The sequence below is a fragment of the Eumetopias jubatus genome, unplaced genomic scaffold (genome assembly GCF_037043125.1).
Source record: "Eumetopias jubatus isolate StellerSeaLion01/CBP00866 unplaced genomic scaffold, mEumJub1_p1.0 scaffold_7, whole genome shotgun sequence".
Classification (NCBI taxonomy): domain Eukaryota; kingdom Metazoa; phylum Chordata; class Mammalia; order Carnivora; family Otariidae; genus Eumetopias; species Eumetopias jubatus.
This window is the reverse complement of record NW_028274813.1, coordinates 113,573,967-113,587,158: the sequence shown is the minus strand read 5'-3', so window position 1 is coordinate 113,587,158 and position 13,192 is coordinate 113,573,967. Positions and strand designations below refer to the sequence as shown.

At 43.8% G+C, this 13,192-nt stretch overlaps 1 protein-coding gene and 1 pseudogene across 2 annotated transcripts in view; one reads left to right on the top strand and one right to left on the bottom strand.

Moving 5' to 3' along the window:
- EDC3 (enhancer of mRNA decapping 3) overlaps positions 1-13,192 on the top strand; it is a 61,353-nt gene that overhangs the window by 26,100 nt on the left and 22,061 nt on the right. The window lies entirely within an intron of this gene.
- On the bottom strand, positions 9,037-10,980 carry LOC114206383 (eukaryotic translation initiation factor 4B pseudogene; annotated as a pseudogene).

Genomic DNA, 13,192 nt, shown 5'->3' with positions numbered 1-13,192 from the left:
CACTGTACAGATGTGTCAAAGTTTGTTTATCCATTTATCTATTGAAGGGTTAGTTGCTTCCATCTTTTGGTGATTATGAATAAAACTGCTGTAAACATTTGTGTGTGGGTTTTGTGTGGACATAAGTTTTCAGATCAGTTGGGTAAATACCTAGGAGTGTGATTGCTGGATGTATGGTAAGACTATCTCTTTCTAGGGCGCCTGGGTGGCTCAGTCGTTAAGCGTCTGCCTTCGGCTCAGGTCATGATCCCAGAGTCCTGGGATTGAGTCCCACATCGGGCTCCCTGCTCAGCGGGAAGCCTGTTTCTCCCTCTCCCACTCCCCCTGCTTGTGTTCTCTCTCTCGCTGTCTCTGTCTCTGTCAAATAAATAAATAAAATCTTAAAAAAAAAAAAAAAGACTATCTCTTTCTAATTTTTTTCCCCTTACCAACAATTATACCAGCTCTCTTTTGAAAGAGTGCAGTTAAGTTCAAAACAAGTAATTTATTTGATCTTTAGTAAGTCATTCTGGTAAAAAAGTGGGATCACTCTCAGAAGCATCCCCTGCTTGATGCTTTTTCTGCTTTTGCTGGTTGGTCTATTCCCTAGTTTTTTTTTTTTTTTTTTTAAAGATTTTATCCATTTATTTGACAGGGAGACAGCGAGAGAGGGAACACAAACAGGGGGAGTGGGGGAGGGAGAAGCAGACTCCCCGCTGAGCAGGGAGCTCCATCCCAGGACCCTGGGATCATGACCTGAGCCGAAGGCAGTTGCTTAAGGACTGAGCTACCCAGGCGCCCCAGTTCCCTAGATTTTTTAAGTGCACATAAATAAGGTAAAGAGATCATGGCAGTAAATGTTATTCTCATTCAGAGAACTTTTGAATCCAGATTAGTGTGGAAAATACCTGTGGCCTGGGAATTTGATGATGAGATGTGGCTCAGAATTGGCTTGTGATAGAAGGTAGAGTTGCCTTTATTTATTTGTTCAGTGAACCCTGTAAGATGAGTAGAAAGGTCTACCAGAGACTGCATTTTATGTGGCATTTTAAGGATTCCAAGAAAATAGATTGGTTTTTTCCCCACTGTAGTTGTAATGTAGATTATCAGTGTTTTTCTCATCAATGAATGAAGAAGTGGAGATTAAGTATTTTTCTCATTAGAGATATATAAATAGAATTTTCTCTGGTATATGTGCATTGATATTGAGACTAGTATATTCCTAGTATGAATATAATCTCTCTGGTTTTTAGTGTTCTTTCAAGGTTAATGATGAGTTGTTGAGGATTTGTTGGTTCTAGTTACCTAATCTAACATTGATGAGAGATTTAGCACAAGCAGATTTTAATCTCTTCTTTAGGTTGTGTGTATATGTGGGGTGGTTATAGAGGATAGTTCCTGTGACCTTTGTCATTGAACTGACCACTGAGAATATTGTCAAGTAGATGAATGGAACATGAGTGCTGGGGAGTAGAGGGAAACCATTTGAGACCAGCTAAGGATACAGGTTTGTGTATGGTTTGTTCAGTGTGACAGTGATCCCACCATCTGGGGTTAGAAAGTTTTTGTGGTCCTACTGAGGTCCTCCTGTGACTTAACCTCCTTGGGTGTGCTTCATCCAACAGGCTTGAAAACCCTGGTGCTGCTGCTGGAGCCCAAGAAGTTGACTGATTACTAAGGCCTGGAATTTGGGGAGTTGAAAAGAAGGTCCCAGATGCTCTCAGTCACTTCCTCATGAAGCCCATTGAGTCTGACATTAAAACATTTGGAGTTTGACCTTCACGTGCCCTTTAGTGTGCTAACTGCAGGACAAAGTTCCCCTTTACAATATGTGTGTGACAAAAACCAATAAATAAGTGGCAGTGAGGGTTACACAACAATGAGTTTGTTGTCCTGGCCAAAGGGCTTTTGTGCCAAAGGCTGGCAGCAAAATGGCACAGGAAGGCGGCCAGCCTCTAGTCTTAACACATACTTGGCCCTTGTAATTGAAAGGTAAAGAAATCTACGAAGCACTCTATCTTTTTCCAAGGGAAGTGCTTTTCTCTCTTAGTGGCCTGAGGCCATTTTAAATACAGAGCGAGGCCCTTTGGGCTGAGTAAGCCAAGTATTAAGACCGCTTATTCACGCAGGACTTCCTCATATTTTCATTAAAGTATGAGCAAAAGGAAGAATAAGAGACAACTGAGCATATTGGCCTGCCTTTCATTTACTTTATATTATCTTTTTCTTGCTGACCTATGATGTCAGTATTTCCTCTTGGGTATTTTTTCACTGTCTACTTTCCTGACAGTATTTGGAACATAGCTGGTCGTTAGTGTATATTTGTCAAAGGAGTGAATGTAAGGTCTGTCTTCAGAGAGCGTGAGGAGAAATAACCTGATACCTTCTAAAGCCACAACTCTGGTTTGGTTGCAAGTGGTGTTTGTAGAGTCTTCAGGCTGAGCCAAAAATGGCTTCCCATTTTGCTGCTTTTACCCTATCTTCTCTTAAATTGATTAATTGCTTATCTTCATCTGTCATTGTGATAGATCTGGGATAGTTCATTGTCAGTTCCTGCTGGGCACAGCTGAACTCCTTTCCTCTGAAACCCAGGCCTTATGTTCCCTCTTGTATTACTGTTGACAACTTCATCTTCCTGTCCTTTTCAGTCACGCACAGTTTTGATAGCTCCCTTTCTTTCCCATAGTTAATCTCAGGTTGCCTTTTCTTTTGTGATCTCTTTAGACTCTTTTGTTGTTTGCTTGGAGTGTTTTTAGTTTGTGTGTGTGTGTGTGTGTCCTTTTTTGGTATGGCTGTTTTTATTCAGAGATTTGTGTATTGTGAGCGAGCCATAGAATTGGGTGACAGGTCTGAATGACATGGTTCTGCCCTTTGTTGGATTACAGTGTCCTTGGGGAGCTGGAGTAAGAATACAGATAACTGCAGAACAAAGCAGGTAGCATAGGCAGGCGCTAGCCAAACGGTTCCCACACTGCCCCCACACTGCCTCAGCTGGTCGGACGGGGGAGGTCCTTCGGCTGCAGCGATCCAGGGGGTGTGTTAGGGCTGAGTTTGTAACAATAAAAATGAGAAATAGCTTAAAAGCTCATCTGTAGGTATGATACAGATCAATAGGGTATACTCTATAAAAAATCATATAAAAAGATAGTTGGAGAAATCTTTCATGAAACAGAAATAAGCTCCTAGGGGCGCCTGGGGGGCTCAGTCGTTAAGCGTCTGCCTTCAGCTCAGGTCATGATCCCCGGGTCCTGGGATCGAGCCCCACATCGGGCTCCCTGCTCCACAGGAAGCCTGCTTCTCCCTCTCCCAGTCCCCCTACTTGTGTTCCCTTTGTCGCTGTGTCTCTGTCAAATAAATAAATAAAATCTTAAAAAAGAAAAGCTCCTAAGCAAGAAAGCAAGGTATAAAATTTTGTAAGATGGATGCATATTTTTGACTAAAAGGAAACATGTCAAAATGTTAAGCGAATATCTGCAGTTTTCTATATATTTTATGCATTACTCTGAACATTTGTTAACAAAAAGTTTATTTTTTTAAGATTTATTTATTTGACACAGAGAGAGAGCTAGAGAGGGAACACAAGCAGGGGGGAGGGGGAGGGAGAAGCAGGCTTCCAGCTGAGCATGGAGCCCCATGCGGGGTTCGATCCCAGGACCCTGAGATCATGACCTGAGCCGAAGGCAGAGGCTTAACAACTAAGCCACCCAGGCGCCCCAGTTAACAAAAATTTATTTTTAAAAAAGGAATGCTTGTTTCCTGTTCCTTTTGAATTCCTTTTTCGCATTGTGCTGTACTGAAGAGGTTTTTTGCCTTTGCCTTATGGGCTCATTGTCTTAATATGATCCTCTGCTAGTTCTTTTAACTTTGCGTAGGTCTGTCAGAGTTATGTGGTTTCCCTACTCTTGTTTCCACAAATAGCATGGAATTTGGAATCTGACCAAGCTCAAGAGTTCAAATCCTAACTCAGACATTTATTAGCCGTATCAGTTTGGAGCATCCTTATTTTCTTCATTTGTAGAATGGTAATTTTAATCGGGTTGTTTTGAAGACAAACAGATAATGTGTATATCAAAGCTTAAGATGGTACCAGGTACATAGGTTCTGCAAGATGACAAGTGGAGTGAGTCCTTAGTGTCTTCCTTTGCTCTTGGCTAGTAAATGATTATTTACTGAAATGAAAAATAACCATGTTAAGTATTTTCTCGCTTTTCTAATACCTTACAATACTTTAAAGTATTACAACAATGAAGTCATCTTTGTGAAAAAGCGCATGGTAAATGTTCATGTACAAGTGGATTATATCAGGGTGCTCTGAGTAATAGAAACCCTACCTCATGGCTCAAATAACAGAGAGAAATTATGTCACAGGTGGAGTCCAGAGTTGGGACATTTCCAGGGATAGTACAATCAGGCCTTCAGTCTTGTTTCTGTGAAGCTCTCCTTTGTGTGTTGGCTTTGTCCTCAGATTGAAACTAGTTGGGTCCAGCAGTTCTGTGTGTCCCATCCAGATTCTTCAGAAGGAGAGAAGACACTGTCTCTTCCAGTGTATCATCTTAAGCAGGGTTTCTTAACCTCAGTACTCTTGATATTTTGGGCCAAATAATTTGTTGTTGTTGTGGGACACTGTCCTGTGCATTGTAGAAAGTTTAGCAGCATCCCTGGACTCCACCTTCTAGATGCCAAGAGCACTCCCCAACCACCACCAGTTGTAATAACCAAAAACGTCTCCAGACATTGTCAAATGTCCCATTGGGGTAATATTGCCCCTGATTGAGAATCAGAAGTTCTTTAGGAGTGAGGAAACCTTTATCAGAAACTGCTGGGATGCCTGGCTGGCTCAGTTGGTTAAGTGTTTGCCTTCAGCTCAGGTCATGATCCCAGGGTCCTGGGACCGAGCCCCCCATCAGGCTCCCTGCTCAGCGGGAGTCTGCTTCTCCCTCTGCCTCCTGTTTTCCCCCTGCTTGTGCTCTCTCTCTGACATAATAAATAAATAAAATCTTTTCTTTTTTTTAAAGATTTTATTTATTTGATAGACACAGCGAGAGAGGGAACACAAGCAGGGGGAGTGGGAGAGGGAGAAGCAGGCTTCCTGTGGAGCAGGGAGCCTGACGTGGGGCTCGATCCCAGGACCCTGGGATCATGACCTGAGCCGAAGGCAGACGCTTAACGACTGAGCCACCCAGGCGCCCCCAAATAAATAAAATCTTAAGAAACTGTGGCAAGAGCTACCCTCTGCTGCCCCCCCAATCCTGTCTTCTTGACCAGTATTCTTCTCATGCCCATGCTTGAATCAGTTGTTGGCATGAGCACCACCTTGATTGATTCAGAAATTAATCCATTCCTTCACCTTAGAGAGGGTATAGTATCTATCTGAACAAAAATGTGTTTTATTCTGAGGGTAGAGAGGTCTGGATGTTGGATAGGCAGCAACAGAGTCTGCTTACAGTGCAAGAAACTCTAAAATTGCTTATCTGTGGTAAGGGCCTATTGAAAGTACATGGTGGAAAGATGCAGGCAATTTGACTGTTGGGTCTGCAGAAGTGATTGGGAGTGATAGTAAAGGGGGTGCAAGTAACAGGTGAGGACTGGGGTTTTGTTATTGTTCACCATTGACTCTCCAGCACTTAGCAGAGATACCAGCGGATAGCAGATTAATGAACATTTTTGAATGAATATAGAAAAATGCTGATCAGAATTCTCTCCTGAGTGAAATGTGTTTTGGATTCAGTAAGCTGTGGTGTGATTATAAGTGTAGTTGGCTGAAATGAAGACACTTATGGAGACCACCCCCATTTGTGTCTTTCACGTAAACTGTATTCAGCTTCAAAGAAATTATGCTTTGGCCTAAATAGTGCCTTAAAATAAGCATGAAGTATTTGACTCAGAATATTGATGTTATTTCATTAGGTTTCTTGTACTTCCTCTTTTAAAACTAAGCATTTCTGTGCAACTCTTACTTGGCTCACCAATTTATTGACTTCTACCATACATACGCACCATATATATATCAGATACAAGACATGAAAAGACAAAAAGGACTAGATAAACAAAGTAAACCTTTACAGTAATATTCGTTTAAATTTGGCTCAATGGTTCAAAATATTTTGCTTATTAAAAAATTAATATTTAGGGGCGCCTGAGTGGCTCAGTCGTTAAGCGTCTGCCTTCGGCTCAGGTCATGATCCCAGGGTCCTGGGATCGAGCCCCACATCGGGCTCCCTGCTCCGTGGGAAGCCTGCTTCTCCCTCTCCCACTCCCCCTGCTTGTGTTCCCTCTCTTGCTGTGTCCCTCTCTGTCAAATAAATAAATAAAATCTTAAAAAATAATTAATATTTAGTTAGAACAGTGAATAACTGAGTCATTGACATTTTGGTGATGGGGAGGTGAGGGATAGGTTTATTACCTTGATTGTGGTCATGGTATAACAAATGTTTGAATATGTCCAAACTTATAAATTGTGTACATTAAGTATGTGCAGGTTTTTGTATACCGATTATACTTCAGTACAGCTGTAAAAACAAAAATCAGTGCTGCCTGTACCTCTGAGCAGATGAAGCCTGGGTGCATCTTTTCTTGATTCCCAGGGGTGAATCCAGAGCCGCAATAGACCTTGGCTTGACTTTGTGTTTCTTTAGTATTTTCCCTTCTGCTAATTTTGTGTTTTTCTTTGTTTTGGTTTGTTTATAGCTAAGCTGTTTCCGCCATTGGTAGCAGCAGTGATGAGGGGTTTGGCTTTATGATTTAATCACTTGATCTCTGTTAGGGGATTAATGTTTCTAGATACCTACTCTCTGTTGGGTGAGAGACAACAGAGAATCTGGTTAGTCTTTTTAAGTCTTTTCTATTTGTCTATTTTGAGCTCAAGTCAATTAAGACTTCCATCCACACTGGGAGAAGATGAGCTCTTTAACATCTAGACTGGTCTGTGTTTACTCTTGGCCCATGTCTGAGATTTTAGAATTAGAGCTGTAAGTGCTATTTCTCTGTATGTCTGTAATTCAGAAAGTTCTTTACCTTTACAAATTAAAAAGGATTAAATAAACAATGATTTTTAAAGTAATATTAATGGTTCAGAATTTTTTTGCTCATTAAAAATTAACATTTGGTTAGAAGAGTAATTAGCTGCGAGTCATTAATTTTTAAAATCTTGGTATACCACGAAAGAAAATAGTAACATGCTAGTTATTGCAGACGAAATTTTTTTTTTTTTAAGATTTTATTTATTTGACAGAGACAACAGCGAGAGGGAACACAAGCAGGGGGAGTGGGAGAGGGATAAGCAGGCTTCCCGCTGAGCAGGGAGCCCGATGCGGGGCTTGATCCCAGGACCCTGGGATCATGACCTGACCTGAAGGCAGACGCTTAACCGACTGAGCCACCCAGGCACCCCTAATAGAATTGGTTAAGTAGGTGTCAGAAGCCCAAAAAAGCAAAAAGAGACATTGAGGGAGGGGAAGCAGGGAAGAGGTTGCCATTATCAGAACCTGGACGTTCAGAGAACGGACTTCCCAGAGAAGTACCAGAGCCAGTGCCAGTACTTTTAGGGAGTTGCAGTGAAGCTTGTCCTGTCTACATGTGCCAGGAAGAAAAACTGGAGACTGGAACCAATTGCCAGGGCAGTGCTGATGCAAATAGCAAGCAAACAAGGAGAGAGTCCCTTCTCATTCCTCCTTCCTTTCTCCTTCTATCCTCTTCAGGTATCTACTACTGGTAGTGGAACCTAACAGGAAGCCAGCTAAGGAAGGAAATATGTAGTTTGTAGAGTTCCAGCTTGGGATTGCGAAGATTGAGTGTAGAGTTGAAAGACAGTAGTTTAGGAGCACTTGGGTGGCTCAGTCGGTTAGGCGTCCAACTCTTGATTTCAGCTCAGGTCATGAGCTCGGGGTTGAGCACCCCACGTTGAGCTCCTGTGTTGGGCTCTGCACTGAGCAGAGAGTCTGCTTGTCCCTCGCCTCCTCCTCCCCCAGCTTGTGCTCATGTGCTGTCTCTCAAATAAATAAAATCTTAAAAAAAGACAGTAGTTTAATAAGTGACACACTTATAATTATTATTACTAATTATTATTATTGAAAGAGAGGTTCAGAGAACTGGTCCTGGAAAAAATTTTTCGTGGCTGAAAAGTCATTAGTTGAAAAAAAAAATAACCAAAAAGAATACCTCTGGGAGGCATGATGGAGAGCAGGGTGAGCAAACTTCTGTAAAAAGTCAGATGTTAGGGGCGCCTGGGTGGCTCAGTCGTTAAGCGTCTGCCTTTGGCTCAGGTCATGATCCCAGGGTCCTGGGATGGAGCCCCACATCAGGCTCTCTGCTGGGTGGGGAGCCTGCTTCTCCCTCTCCCCTGCCTGCCGCTCCCCCTGCTTCTGCTCTCTCTCTCAAATAAATAAATAAAATCTTTAGAAAAAAAAAAAGCTCAGATGTTAAATACTTTAGACTTTGCAGGTCATAAGGTCTCTGTCTTAAGTATTTTTTGTTGCTTTTGTAGCACAGAGGTAGCCTTAGACACTATGTAAACAAATGAGTGGCTTTTCTAGTAAAACTTACCTACAGAAACAGGCAGTGCGGCTGGATTTGGCAGAGTCCAAATAGTTTGCAGACTCCTGATGCAGAATATACACTTAGTGTAAAGTTAGTCAGTGATAGTCCATTTGGATTCATGTTTGGAATAACCTTGATACTTTTTAATTTGGGAGACCATCTTCTTAGACCTGGTTAATTTTTTAAGAACTTCATTCTAGCTAAAGAAGGCCTTAAGAGGGGCACCTGGGTGGCTCAGTCGTTAAGCGTGTGCCTTCGGCTCAGGTCACAGTCCCAGGGTCCTGGGATCGAGCCCCACGTCGGGCTCCCTGCTCAGCGGGAAGCCTGCTTCTCCCTTTGCCACTGCCCCTGCTTGTGTTCCTGCTCTTGTTATCTCTCTCTCTCTCTCAAATAAAGTATTTAAAAAATGAGAAGGCCTATAAGAGGAATAGGGGAAGTGTTAGCTCTGCCATGCTTTTGTTCATTATGATTGCATTATTATTATTTTAATACATAGTTTATAGGAATCTTTTTTTTTCCCCCCCAGGAGATGGTGAGTTTTATCGTCTTGTCTGGATAGAGGTTTGATTTGCTCTCGAATGTTCCAGGGTGGAGAGACTAGGAAAAAGCACAGGATGCAGAGGTCTATTCGGTGTAATCTCCCTCGTTCTCATCTTCACCATCAACAGAGAGAGCAGCATACTTGCTTGCAGAACTGAACTTGGAAGCTGGATTTTCTTCAGGTTTCTTTGGCTCAGGTGCAGATCGGGAGTCTTGATCCTTTTTGCCATCTTTCCTATTGGACTCCTTCCAGTGGTCTTTGTTCCCTCCATCTCCTGGACCACGGCTGGAGTTCCCACTTTGGCCTTTTGGGACACTCACCCCATCTACTTTGTTTTCATCTGCTCTCCTTGCTGGTCCGTCCTCAGGTGGCTGAGCTGGAACTACTTTCCCCCCACCACTTGTAAGGGACTGCTGCTCTGTGTCTGAGCTCTGAGATCGAGCAGGAGGGTTAGAACTTCGCTTCACCCAAGCATTCTCCTTTGGTGGAGGGGCTGGCATTACCTTCAGAGGCTGCTCAGATTTGGGAGGCTTAGAAGTTGGAGAGTGACAGTCTTCCTCCTTATTGGGTGCTTCATTTTCTAGAGACTTTTCACTCTCTCTCCTTCGTGCATTTCTGCCAGATGTGGCCGAGGTCCCAGTCTGTGATGACTCACTTCCTGTCCTGGACCGTTCCCGTTCCTAGTCTCTTCACTTCGCCAGCTGGGGTGTCTCTCCCGGGGCCGTCGTTCTAGTTTTGGCTCATCCAGCTGGCGCTGCAGCTTCTCCTGCTCCTTCTGCAGCTGCTCTTCTACTTCTCGCTCTCTAGCAGCTGCGTCAACAGGCTTTGCCCCTCCAAAGATAGAGGCCGCTCGACTGGACTGGGAGGTGCTAGCAGAGGAATCATCTTCCTTAGGAGTCCTCCGAGGCTTTAGATTCAGTTTGGGTCTTTGGGGGGGACCTCTGTCCTCGCGCCTGTAGTCGTCCCTGGAGCTCCAGGGCCGCTCGTCTCGTCTGTCGTAGCCGTCTTCGTAGCGGTCCCTGCCTCCTCCGTAGTCATCGTCCCTACGGTACCCGCTACCAAACGCTCTTCTGCCACTGCCTATCCTGGAGTTGTAGCCTCTGTCATAGTCCCTGCCGCCTCGGTCATCATAGAGATCCCGGCCCCCGTACCGATCCGTATCTCGGCGTGGCCCATCATGGTACCCGTCCCGGTACCTGTCCCGGTATCGGTCGGAATCGTAACGATCTCGATACTTGTCTCCAAAGCTATCATCACCTCTCCTCGGCGGGTAGTCATCGAAGCTGTCTGTGGCAGGACAGGCCCTCCAGTCTGTATCTGTTTTGTCAGAATCCCGATTTCTGTCTCGGCCAAAAGAACGATCATCCCTGTCTTTATCCTGTGCTTGATCAGCAACGTCCACTCGAATTCTCCTATTACCTAGAGACTCTTCGCTGAGGCTCAGGGCACTGAGCAAAGAATCCAGGTCCTCAAACTCAGCATAACCAAAACCTTTCAACCTCTCTGGATTGCTGGGTTCACGTGGTAAACGCACTGCACTGATATTTAATCCTCTGAAGAATTCCTTAATGGATTCTTCTGTCACATCACAGGGCAGGTTCCCTAGAAAAGCAGTATAGGGCGGCGATTTCGGAAGACGGCTCCGGTTGATATTGGGTTCCCGAGCAGCCCGTGGAGCAGTGGGCAGGATAGAACGGTCAATTGGAGGTGCCCTGTACACGTCGTTATCATTACTGTGCCAAGTGGTTGAGACATCTCCTTCCAGGTCATCTGTTTCATCAGCCCAGCTGACTGGTTTGGGGACATAGGTGCTTCCTCCCCCAGTCCCTCCGTCCTCAGCCAGGAAGTCTGTTAGGGAGATAGTTTTCCCCTTCTTATTCTTCTTTTTTGCTGAGGCCGCCATGTTGGGAGAGGGAGAGAGAACGCAAAGGTATAGGAATCTTTTTAAGCCACCTACTCATTTCAGTATGCTTTAGTAGCTAAAAATTGATACAGCTGTACAACAGTGTGAATGTACTTAATGCCACTGGACTGTATACTTAAAAATGGTTAAGATGGTAAGTTTTTTCTTATGTATATTTTACCATGATAAAAAAAATTGATGTTAAGTCCACTTGCACAGACACACTTCTTGTTATGGAACAGCACTCTTTCCTCTGATACCTCAAATACTGGCAGTGATTGGCTGGCATGAAACCTCATGAGGGTGCCAATTCCTATCCGTACATTAAACTCATAAATCTTAATTTTCTACTCTTTTTAGTTCAAAAGTAAAGAGAAGATTCAGTGTCGTCTTTTTTTTTTTTTTAAGATTTTATTTATTTATTTGACAGAGAGAGAGACAGCGAGAGAGGGAACACAAGCAGGGGGAGAAGGAGAGGGAGAAAGAAGCAGGCTTTCTGCTGAGCAGGGAGCCCGATGTGGGGCTCGATCCCGGGACGCTGGGATCATGACCTGAGCTGATTGAGCCACCCAGGCGTCCCGAGACCTATTTTCTAATAGTATGCCTTGATTTAATATTGAGGCAGAACATTCGTCCTGCACACTGGACTTTTTTTTCTGGTTCTTCCCCTCCCTGCTCTGTTGCTGATGGTGTTAACCTGACCTGTGTTCTCATGCCTGCTCTCCCATTCCTATCTCATCCACATTTCTATGATACTTTATATAAACTTCTACTCTAACTCTTACCACATTATATTTTAGTTACTTGCTTTTTATAGCTCTCCTCCTTCCTTTGTGAGTAGCATGTCTTGGTTATATAGTTTATTCCTAGCACCTAGCTGTGGTACACAGCATGCTTTCACTAAATGTTTTTGTCAGATTATTGGACCTAGAACTTAACCCAGATTTTTTTTTTTATTTTTTAAAGATTTTATTTATTTGAGAGAGAGAGAATGAGAGATAGAGAGCACGAGAGGGAAGAGGGTCAGAGGGAGAAGCAGACTCCCTGCTGAGCAAGGAGCCCGATGTGGGACTCGATCCTGGCACTCCAGGATCATGACCTGAGCCGAAGGCAGCTGCTTAACCAACTGAGCCACCCAGGCGCCCCGAACTTAACCCAGATTTTGACAGGCTTGTCATTGTTTCATAATTCAAGCTGTTTATGGTGGCTCAGCTAGATCTTCCTCTCCTTTATAATTTTGGCCAGCCTTAGTTTTTTTCAGAGGCCTAGATCTCATTTTCCAGCTCAGCCCTTTTCCATACCAGTATTTGACATTAGGAAGATTTGGACACGAGTTCTGTTGACACAGTACACATCTTTCTTTTTTCTTCTCTCTTTTTTTTTTAAAGATTTTATTTATTTGACAGAGAGAGGGAACACAGCAGGGGGATTGGGAGAGGGAGAAGCAGACTTCGCGCTGAGCAGGGAGCCCAATGCGGGGCTCGATCCCAGGACCCCGGGACAATGACCTGAGCTGAAGGCAGACACTTAACTGACTGAGCCACCCAGGTGCCAGTACACATCTTTCAGAATAATTATTGTAATTGTTTTTGTCAGTGTTGATTAATTTGTTAAATATTTATTGACTGCCTGCTATGTGCTAGGAACTGTGCAGGGGATACAACAGTGAACATTTTACATACGTGGAAATTGAAAAGTTGGATGACAGGTATAAGATAATATGTTAATGAGAACTGCAGCTGGATCCTAGGTCTCCTGGCTGATCTATAGGGTAGAAGGGAGTTACTGTGAGAAGTTAGAGTAGTATAGTTGGGATGATACGTGTGTGAAGGGGTTTGCCTGTGATCATTCTAACCTCTACTTGAGTATTTTTTTTTTAAGATTTTTTTTCTTTTTATTTGACAGAGATACAGCGAGAGAGGGAACCCAAGCAGGGGGAGTGGGAGAGGGAGAAGCAGGCTTCCCGCGGAGCAGGGAGCCCGATGCGAGGCTCGATCCAGGACCCTGGGATCATGACCTGAGCTGAAGGCAGACGCTTAACGACTGAGCCACCCAGGCACCCCTCTACTTGAGTATTTTTAATAATTGAGAGCTCAGTCTTTCAAAAGGAAGTACATTACATTTATTTAAACCATATTGGAGGTTCCATTTGGCATACCAATAACCTGGTCCACCCTTTCAGGGTGGTCAGATTGGCTCAGAGTATAAACTCAATTCAGGGTTATCTGGGAATG